The sequence below is a fragment of the Scyliorhinus torazame genome, chromosome 3 (genome assembly GCF_047496885.1).
Source record: "Scyliorhinus torazame isolate Kashiwa2021f chromosome 3, sScyTor2.1, whole genome shotgun sequence".
Classification (NCBI taxonomy): domain Eukaryota; kingdom Metazoa; phylum Chordata; class Chondrichthyes; order Carcharhiniformes; family Scyliorhinidae; genus Scyliorhinus; species Scyliorhinus torazame.
The window spans coordinates 43,484,591-43,495,271 of record NC_092709.1 but is presented as its reverse complement, the minus strand read 5'-3'; the positions used below and the strand labels follow the sequence as shown (position 1 = coordinate 43,495,271).

Genomic DNA, 10,681 nt, shown 5'->3' with positions numbered 1-10,681 from the left:
GTACTTCCTGAATGTTCTGTTATTATTGCTTTGATAATCCATGAATAATGTGGGGTTTAATATGGTCAATTAAGAACAAGGAGGTGGAACATTTGTGATCAGTACAAGCACTAAGATGCACTGTCCTGGGATAAGACGAATGTTGTGCCTAAACTTAGACACTTTTGAATTTATTATCATTATATTATTAAAATGAGGGTGTGTATATTGTTTATGATCTCTGGGAGAAATTGAACAAAAGAGTGGCCAGAATTTTACTTGGTTTAAGCGGGCGCCCTCCCGACTTGACAGGATTGAACGGTTACGTTGTGCCTGAACAGCAGTGCGCCATGGCACGGTGCGGTCAATAGAAGCCGGGATCTATGGCAATCCTGCAAGATGTTGCGATGTGAAACCCGGGCGAGTGCCGTTCAGTACAGGTTTCCATAAGCGGGGACCAGACGGAACGGCACTCGTGGGGTCCCCCAGGGGATCGGAGGCCCCTAGGTGCTTGTCCTCTGGGCAGAGTGGCACCCTGGAACTGCTGGTGCCACCAGGGCACCCTGGCACTGAGTCTGGCACCCTGGCAGTACCATCAGGGTGCCAGCCTGGCACTGCCAAGATGACCAGGTGGCCCTGCCAGCTGATGGGGACACTGCCAGGGTACCAGGTTGGCACTGCCAAAGTGCCAAACTGGCATTTTTCATGCAGCAGTGATCAGACTGGGGAGCCCTGCGTGGGTGTTGGGGAGGGTTCTGGGGGTGGGGGGGGGGGTGGGGTGTGTGCATGGAGGACCCCCTTTATAGTGAGTTGGTGCTTGGGAGGGGTGGGGGTCCAGAAATGGCATCCTCATCTGTCGCTACACCGAGGAGTTCCGGCACACAGACCTCTTCAGTGCAGAAAATGGCTATGTGAGGTCTCAGCTGTGCGTTCCCCTCTGAGGTCCCCTATCTAACCTGGGTGTTTCTCAGCACTGCGAACGCCGGGAAACACATGGCTAAACACGCTTGCTACCGGACTTTGTTCCCATTTGGTTAAATCGCGCCCAATGTATGAGAACTGAATCCTGCTGTCTGGTATGTTCCTGTTGGAATACAGGAGGACAAGTGTTCCCACCCAAGTTGTGTTGATATTTTCAGTGCAATTCATTTAAAATCAGCCAAACTAACGTGAAATATTGAAGAAGTTCACAAGTGCAAATCAAGTTTTGAAGACTTTTTGTGCTGGTTGGCAAAACATTGCACTGGAATCAGGCTGTGTCCTCAAACTGGTCACACCCTTGATCAAAGTAATAATCATGTGGAATTTACACTCATTGCCTGTGAGTAGGCTCTGAAAATGAGTTGCTGTTGTTAGGTGCAGGGCACTAATAGGCATCTTTAAAAACTTTACTGCTAAAATTAATCTAATTTACTTAAGAAACTGAATTAGTAAATGGTTTTGCCAATTTGTTTTGAAGTAACTTTCAGTCATTTAAAATTGAGTCTCTCACAGGTGGTGGACTAGACACTCTTTATCAAATATCCTTATGTTTTTCAGCAGTATTGACAAAACCGTGGAAGATAATCGCTCTTAAATATACCAAAGAATGTCTTTTACGGTCAGGGGGAAAAAAAGTTAAACAATTACATTCTAGAATGCTGACCAATTGCACTGGTTCAGGGATGGGTTTGCGTGTAGAATTTTCCGGCCCTTCCCGCCAGTGAGATCTTCCGGTCCTGCCGGTGGCGATCCCCTTCCTAGCGGGTTCCCTGGCGGTGGAAGGAGCAGGTCACGCAAAACCCTGTGGAATCTGGTGGGATCGGGAGGTGCGGGCGGAAAATCCTGTCCTGTGTCGTTATGTAGCTTGAAAAGAAACTTGAACTAAACTTCACTTTGGAAAATTAGTGCAGTTTGCATCCTGATTGCTGATGGCTCCTAAATTGGAAACTCTACCCATGTAATGCTGGAAGGCGATTTGAGAAGGAAAGAACTGCAAATAAATTAGAGAGTGCACTACAATAGCCAAACGTTCAATGGAATCCCTTACAATCCAGTGGATAACTGAAATTTAGGGTGAATCCCTCCAACCAGCGCATTGAAAAAGGTGGTTGTGAACCTAATAGAAACTATTTCCGAGGCAACGGTCGACTTTAAAAAAGGCAGCCGCACTGCAATAATATACTGCAGGTGGCCTAAATAAGCTCGGTGTAGGTCTCCCGCACCTCATTAAAAGGGTGGGCATCCCCACTGAGAGCTGCTGGCAATCTGTTTGGCCAACAGCTCCTGTGTACCCACAACTCAGTACTGGGTGCTGCTGGGAGTACAAGCAGTTCCACAAAGAAGACAACATGGTGCTGGATTCAGATATGTCTGTGATTTTTGGAAAAGGTGGGGTCGACCCTAGGGATGGATGGATGTGGGCGGGGAATGGGCTTCATAGACTGGGAAAAGACACAAAGTGGGGTTACCATCTTGTGGTTGTTTTCTACCCCCCCCCCCCCCTCTTCCCCCCCCCACCACCCCCATGAGCACAGGGCACCCCTCAGAGGAGGTATCCCTTCCTCCTGCTTTTTCATCAGAGCTGGTGATAAAGTGGCCCACTTCCAGCTCCACCGCATTATGATTGCGGACGGAGGCGATGGGCCTTAATAGGCTGATGGGTGGGCAGGTTAGCGGGCAGCTGACCCACTCACTGTATTATGGGGAGCAGGTTGGGGGTGGGCGGGAAGCCCGATCCTGGTTAATCCTGCTAAAGGAGGTCAGTTGGATAGTCAGACAAACAAAGGATTGGGAATGTTTGTGATGCAAACTACAGTCGAATAGTCTGCAGGTGGTTTTGGGAGTTCGAAGAATGCTCCTCAGACATTCAAGTTTAATTGAGTAAGGTTTTTTCGTACAACTAGCTAAATTTTGAGAAAAGCATTTAGCATACCATTAGAAGGTACTTGCGACAAGGCATTAGCCAGTAAAGCTGAATGGTGTGGATGCTGAGATGGCATTAACCTGGTTTTAGATTGGACTGTCCAATTTTTGAGCAGATATCCCTGTTATTTCTAAAGAACTCACTTTTTAAATCAGCATTCATCTGTACCTTACATCGTATTGGCATCGAGGTATTTTGGTGAATTTCCATCTGCAGAGTACATTAGTTTTCTCGTCCTGCCCTGTTTAGTTGGATTTGCTGGGCTCACCCAGACCTCGCCGTGAATTTGCTGTATGATTATTCAGAAGCAGTCAGAAGTTTGTTATTTAAATAGGCTCTGCAAGGGTCAAGGTTTTTCCTTGCCCAAAGCAGAATGCTGTGCTTACTGGCGCCCCATCTACCAATCCAACCATGAGTGAACAAAGATCTCCCAACAGAGGCAGCTGACGTCTACGTGTAAAATTGGCCTGGGATTAAACCTTCCGACCTCCCCCTTTGGTGTTGCTCACTCAACCATTCAAGTCACCAAGCCAGCTAATGTTGTTGGTTTTTATTTAGTTTGCTTTGTGTGATTATGAAAGTCGTAAGACTGCTTCGGCTGAAAGCACTTGTCTTTTGGTCAGCGACTGAGAAAACTGTTGGAAAAAATGCTACCAAACATCGAGCTACAGGACCGGACAGATACACACACAGGGAGCAGTTCTGAAAAAAGGCACGAGATTAGAAAATTATTTTCTTATTGTGGAGCCTCTCCCAAGCACAACCCAGAAACAAAAGATAAAGCGAGCTGTGATATGGAGCAGAGGGTGTTTATGCAGGGAAAGGTAGGAAAATGAGCTTGGATTCAAAATATATGCTGTGTGAAACAGGATGAATAATGAAGTACTTAAGGGTGTGAAAGAGCCAGAAGTCTGAGAGGAGGTGACAATGACAAGGCGGTGAAAATAAATATAAGACGGATGGAGGACTTGGTTATAAGTATAAGAAGAACTTGAATTTATAAAGCACCTTTCATGATCTTACCCCTTCACCGCCCCCCGCCCCCCCCCACACACACACACATTCCTCCCCCCACCAAGCAATTTATTGGCATAGGCAGTCCTCAGACCTTCGACACAGTTGGTCCCTGATAACCATGTCTGATAACCATGTCTGAGTTCGAAACGTCAGACCTTGGAACAGCTTTTCCATTAGGACAATGTTAGAAATGGGGGATTAGTTTCTCAACCAAGGCCCCGATGCCCTACTTTCAACCAAATATCCCAGAATTTTGTCGTGAATCAATTATAAAAAGAGTGAGGGGCAGCACGGTGGTGCAGTGGTGAGCACTGCTGCCTCACGGGTTCGATCCCGGCCCCGGGTCACTGTCCGTGTGGAGTTTACACATTCTCCCCGTGTCTGTGTGGGTGTCACCCCCACAACTGAAAAAGATGTGCAGGCTAGGTGAATTGGCCACGCTAAATTGCCCCTTAATTGGAAAAAAAGAATTGGGAACTCTAAATTTGTAAAAAAAAAAAATAATTTTTAAATATACATTACTAAATTGGGGCAGCACTTAGAAATGTTTTGGTTGAATCGCGCCCATTGTAATCCCTGTCATTATTGAGGGGTTTGGCTTGCCAATATATACTGTTAATATCAGGAGAAGGCAGCCAAAATTGACCTTGATGTTTATTTTAACACGTCATTCACCAAAGAGAAAGTTGAGAGCTTGATCGCATTGCCATTTTTCTGCAGACTCATTTCTGCACAAGGAATATGTTTCACCTTAACCTGCCACTCTGGGTCTCCTGTCTTTTTAGCTATGGCAAAGACTATAAATGGGTTAAGGTACCTTTTTTGAGGCTCTTTAGAAAGGCTCTGAATTTTTGTCCAGTCCTTACAATAGTCCCATGTAACTAGCCCCGTCCTTTTAAATTTGACCTGCGCACAATTTCCTTATCTGGTGACATTTGAGTTTATATTTTTGGGAATAATGATGGCAACAAGTTTGTACTCTGGATGAAGGATTTCAGTGTCTACCACCAGGAGTGGCCTGGCAGTGCTGCCACTGACCAAGTTGCCCAAGTTCTGGCCGCCAGACCGTGGCTGAGTGAGGTTGCCATGACGCCAGCATGAGGATGTAATCGATTTAACCGCATTTTAACTAACCTACCTGCTTTAGACTTCTGTCCAAGGTAACATTGGTAAGTGTGACCCACTGCACAGTCCTTGTGTAGATTTCACAGTCAGGGCATCCTCTATTGTGTAGGCTAGCACTATCATCATGGTAAAGACAAGCTAAATAGCCAGACAAAGCATTTATGAGGCACCATGGGCCTTAGCAGTAACAGAATTGTGTCTAATTGTTATCTAATAGCCTGGTATATACCTCATTACTGCATCTGTAAGCTAGAAGAGGAATCTTGTTTTAGTTGAGAATGTAGATAGACATTTGAGAAACAATAGTAGGCATATGTTCGAATGAAGTACTAAGCTAGTAAAGAAACACAATAAGTCCAGCTGCACGCTCAACATCTAAAGCAGCTGCCTATAGTTAATAGTCCACAACCACAGGTCAGAGCTCCACAACCTTATTATATCCATTTAAACATAGTGGTACACAAGGCACAGGAGGTTCCATGCAAATCTCCTCTAGATGGTCTCATCATTGCCAATGACAGTGCTCAACCAATTATGCCACTGCCCACAGCGTTGACACAGAAAAAGTTAATCATCCACTTTGGTAACACTGGCATCACGAGGGCGGCAGCAATTCAAAGAGAAGGTCCATTTCACTGTCTCAGAACAACGAGGTGTGAGCAATAAATGTGGCCTTATCAACTTCATTCACATCCTAACAATAACTTTTTAAAAAATGAATGCTATATGTGCTTGAGTTTTAGATAGATCTTAAAGCAATTGTATTTTAAAATAGAGGTATTCACTGGTGATTACGGAGTGTTTAACACCATTCGCAACTCTTTAGACACAAAGGCAGTCTGTCGCCCATGCAGCAAGACCTGGACAACATTCAGGCTTGGGTTGATAAATGGCTTTACTTGACTGTGTCAGAAAAGTGCAGGCCCTCTTCAAACAGAGAAAGTCTGGCTGTCTCCCCTTGACAGCCAATGACGTCGCCATCGCTGATTTCTCCAACCATCAGCATAGTTAAGGCTTACCATTGATCAGAAACTGAACCGGAAATGGTTGGGAATTCTTCAGCCAGTAACTCGCCACTTCACACCCAAAAGCCTTCCAAGTCACACACCAATGCAGACATGGAGCTATATCACTGTTCCTTGACTGTCCCTGGGTTAAAATTCTGGAACCCCCTCCATAACAACACTGTGGGTGTACGTACATCACATGAACTGCAGCAGTGCAAGAAGGCAGCTCACCACCATCTTCTAAAGGACAATTAGGGATGGGTAATAAATGCTGGCCTAGCCAACGATGCTCACATCCCATCAATGACTTAAAAAAACCTGATAATCTGACAATGAGAATTAGCCCCAAGTTTTCTGAAATAATGGTTGGGATTCTCCGGACCCCAACTGTGTGTTTCTCGGTGGCAGACGTTTTGCTGACGGCAGGATTCTCTCTTCCGGCCGCTTGTCAATGGGATTTCCCATTGAAGCTATCCCCGCCGCTGGGAAACCCAGGAGCAGGGATGCTCTGCCAGCGGGAAAAGATAATCCCAACGCCAGAGAATTCCAGCCAATTTCACAATAACACGATTAAACCTACCTATATCATTGTATTTTGTGCATTAGGGGCTTAATCTTTTAAAAAGTGTTTTGTTTAATAAATTTAGAGTACCCAATTCATTTTTTCCAATTAAGGGGCAATTTAGTGTGGTCAATCCACCTACGCTGCACATCTTTGGGTTGTGGGGGCAAAACCCACGCAAACACAGGGAGAATCTGCAAACTCCACACGGACAGTGACCCAGGGCCGGGATCAAACCTGGGACCTCGGCGCCGTGAGGCAGCAATGTTAACCACTGTGCCACTGTGCTGCCCCTATTGGGGGGCTGAATGAGTGGTTTGACAGAATATCCTCTTCAAAAGTTTAGGTCTTCCCCCAGCGAGGATTTTGTCAGCTGAATAAATTTCCAGTTTCCCACAATCTAAACTATATCACAGTTTGAGCATGTGCAAAAAGGAGAATATCCCAGCATGCATGAGTGAGCACAATTATAAGGATGGCCTTCCAGAGCTAATGGCTGGGATTCTCCCATTGAAACCATCCCACGCCGCGAGGAAACCCGCAGGCAGGGATGTGCTCCGGCAGGAGCGGAAAATCCCTCTGACAGCAAACGGCCAGAGAATTCTGCCCAATATTTACCCATTTATTTGTTCCTTCAAAGAATTAGGAGAAGATTTAGATCTAGAGGGTACACTTTGGAAACTTTTTTCAAGGTAAAACAACACTGCTGAACATTTCCAGTAAGCAGAGGATATGTATACGAAAACCGCAAACATATGGGCTGCCCGGAAGGTGCCTCCGCACCACCGGGGGCTGGGCCGGCGCTGGAGTGGTTGCCACCGTGCCAACCGGTGGCAAAGGGCCTCCGCCAGCCGTCGCGAGTTGGCGCATGCGCAGGAGCGCCAGCGTGTTCTTCTCTGCGCCGGCCATGGCGAAGCTTTACAGAGACCGGCGTGGAGGGAAAGAGTGCCCCCACGGCACAGGTCGGCCCGCAGTTCTGTGGGCCCCAATCGCAGGCCAGGCCACCGTGGGGGCCCCCCCCTGGGGCTGGATCCCCCCGCCCCTCCCCGAGGACTCCGCAGGCCGCCCCCAAAGCCTGGTCCCGCCGGAACGGACCTGGTCTAATCCACGCCAGCGGGACTGGCCGAAAACGGGCGGCCGCTTAGCCCATCGGGGACCGGAGAATCGCTGCGGCAGCGGCCCCGACCGGCGTGGCACGATCCCCGCCCCCGCCAAAAAAGCGGCGTCAGAGAAACCGGCAGTCGGTGTCGGAGAAATCGGCAGCTGGCGTCGGAGAAATCGGCAGCAGGCATCGGAGCGGCGGGGCGGGATTCACGCCACCACCCAGCAATTCTCCGAACCGGCGGGGGGGGGGAGGGGGGGGGGGGTCGGAGAATCCCGCCCATGATGTTCTACCTAATAAGGTAATTGGCTGAAGAGCCAAAAGTACGATAGAGATATTTTTTTTGATGCAGTGAGTTGTTTTGATCTTGAATGCACTGTCTGAAAGGGTGGTGGAGGCAGATTCAATAGTAATTTGTAAAAGGAGATTGAGTAAATACTTGAAGGGAAGACAATTGCAGCACTATGTGGAAAGAACAGGAGAATAGGACTAGTTAGCTTAATGTCGGTAGTCAGCATTAGAATATTTATTCAAAGATGTCCTTGAAAAACATCGAACACCTTTATTTTTACTTATATGACTGGGGAAGCAATTTATGTTGAGGTGAACAATCCATTCAACATTTTCAGCTGGTACACTGTGAATGGCTGTGATGCCACCAGGAATGGATTTCTTAAGGCAGGAGATCAGTATATGAATGATAGTCAAACTTGGATGGCCACAGTCACAATTTGAGCTGTTCCTCATATTCCACTTGTGGAGAAAATGGCCGCCTCTTCCCTGGTCCATTACCAAGCCTTAGAATCCCAACAATGCAGAAGGAGGCTATTCAACCCACTGAGTCTGCACCAACTCTCTGACAGAGCACTCTACCTAGGACCAGTCCTCCGTCCTATGCCCGTAAACCCTTGCACTGATCATGACCAATCAACCTAACCCGCACACCTTTGGACTGTGGGAGGAAACCAGAGCACCCGGAGGAAAACCACGCATAGAGAATGTTCAAACTCCACACAGGCAGTCCCCCAAGGCTGGAATCGAACCTGGGCCCCTGGTGCTGTGAGGCAGCAGCGCTAATCACTGTGCCACCGTGCCACCCCAGGTGGTTGAAGGTTGTCTAGATTTTCCGTTGGAAGTTGAAATCTAGGATTTCACTGGTTGGGCCAGTTACCAAGTTCTGGCTGGTGAGGTTTTCCCTCAATCAGGAGAAGCGTCCACGAGATTGCGATTGTCAGTTTGTAGGGGAGTGAGTGTGTTCTTGTAGCGACTCCGCTATTTCAGATGAGTGCGTAGGTTTTCTTTCTGAGGTCTCATATCAGTGGGAGAGCTATGTTAGGTGTCAGCTGGTGGAGCTCTGTAAGGAGGATGATTTTCCTGTGGGCATCAGGAGGTTCAATGTGTGCCAGCACAGGAAAACAAGAGGAGTATGGGAGACAGCAACCTTCACATGGCCCTCCATTTAAAGTACGTTTCGGAGCCGGAAAACCTGTGAAAGAATGCGGTCCAAAAGGTAAAAACCTCGGAGAAAATGGATTTAACAACTGAATTATAATAAAGGACAGTCAGCACAGATTTGAAGAGTGAAGCTCATTCGTGATCAGCCTTGTTGAATACTTTGAAGAAATAACAGAAAGGATAATGCAGCGACTGTAATCTACATGACCTTTCAAAATGCCTTTGATAAAGTGCTGCAGAGTAGACTCATGACGAAGGTCAGAGCTCGTGGAGTCAAACAGCAGAATGGATAGAAAAGTGCAAATTAACCAGGAGATTGGTACTCTGGGTGAAAAATAGTTCCTCAGACTGGAGGAAGACAGAAAGAGGATGGTTTCACAGGGCTTGGTACTGGGACCATTTATTGTCACCATTGCTCACCATTTATAATTATAAATGATTTGGAATCAGGGATTGAACAAAAACAAAGAACAAAGAACAATACAGCACAGGCCAGGCCCTTCGGCCCTCCAAGTCTGTACCGGTCATGATACCACCCTTGGCCAAAACCCTCAGCACTTCCTAGTGCCGTATCCCTCTAGACCCATCCTATCCATGTATTTGTCAAGATGTCTTTTGAATGCTGTTAATGTATCTGCCACCACAAATATCAAAGTTTATGGGTAACACCATATTGGGAGCCAGAGTTAATACTTTGGAGGATTGCGATAAAATACAAGACGACATTAACATGTGAGAAATGGTGTGTACATGGCAAATTGCTTTCAATACAGTTAAGAATGAGATAGTGGACACGATTTTCCCCCTCCCCTCATGTTGCGCCCACCTCCCACTATTCCCGAAGAATAGCAAGAGAGCCCCTATACGTGGTTCGTGCCGGGTGACGAACAGAGCATGATGCTCCCGGCCCGCGGCACCAGATACAACCTGGTTCACAGCCTCGCTGAGCGCGAACCAGACTCGCATATTTAAATGAGTACTTAATCTCATTTAAATATACATTTCTGGGTTTCAACCTGAGCCTCCCGGCGTCCGGGATTCATCGCCCCCACCGGCACACCGTGAGACCAACGGGAATCACTACTGGCCTCCATCAATGGAGACAGATGTGATGACCATGTTGGGTGGCTCGGAGGCCATTGGAGGCCCTGGGTGATCGGGGACAAGGCAAGGGCAGTGCCCCGGCACTGCAACCTGGCACCCTGGCACTGCCAACAGCCTGACACTGCTAAGGTGCCAAGGGGCCTGGGTGCAGGTGGGCAGTGCCAGGGTCCTCAGGGAAACTGCCTAGGGGTGGGGCCTGAGAAGGAGCAGGACCATAAAGGGGGGGGGGGGGTGAAGAATTGGGGGAGCATGCAGGGGGGCCTGAAGGGGGGCATTAAGGGAGGGGCCTTAAAGGTCAAGATAGGGTTAAGATGTAAATCCAGGGTTACAGATCGTTAAAGATTAATAAAACCACCAAAAGTACAAGCAAAGCATAAAAGTAGGAACAGAATTCAAAAGCAATGTTAAACTGATAGAGAATTTTG

General features: G+C 47.5%; 1 long non-coding RNA gene across 1 annotated transcript in view; it reads left to right on the top strand.

The window, feature by feature from the left end:
* Positions 1–3,463: 3,463 nt before the first annotated feature.
* Positions 3,464–10,681, top strand: part of LOC140409486 (uncharacterized) — a 120,010-nt gene continuing 112,792 nt past the window's right edge. Inside the window, exon 1 of the long non-coding RNA XR_011940353.1 lies at positions 3,464–3,708. This is a non-coding gene — a long non-coding RNA (uncharacterized lncRNA). The remainder of the gene's footprint in view (positions 3,709–10,681) is intronic.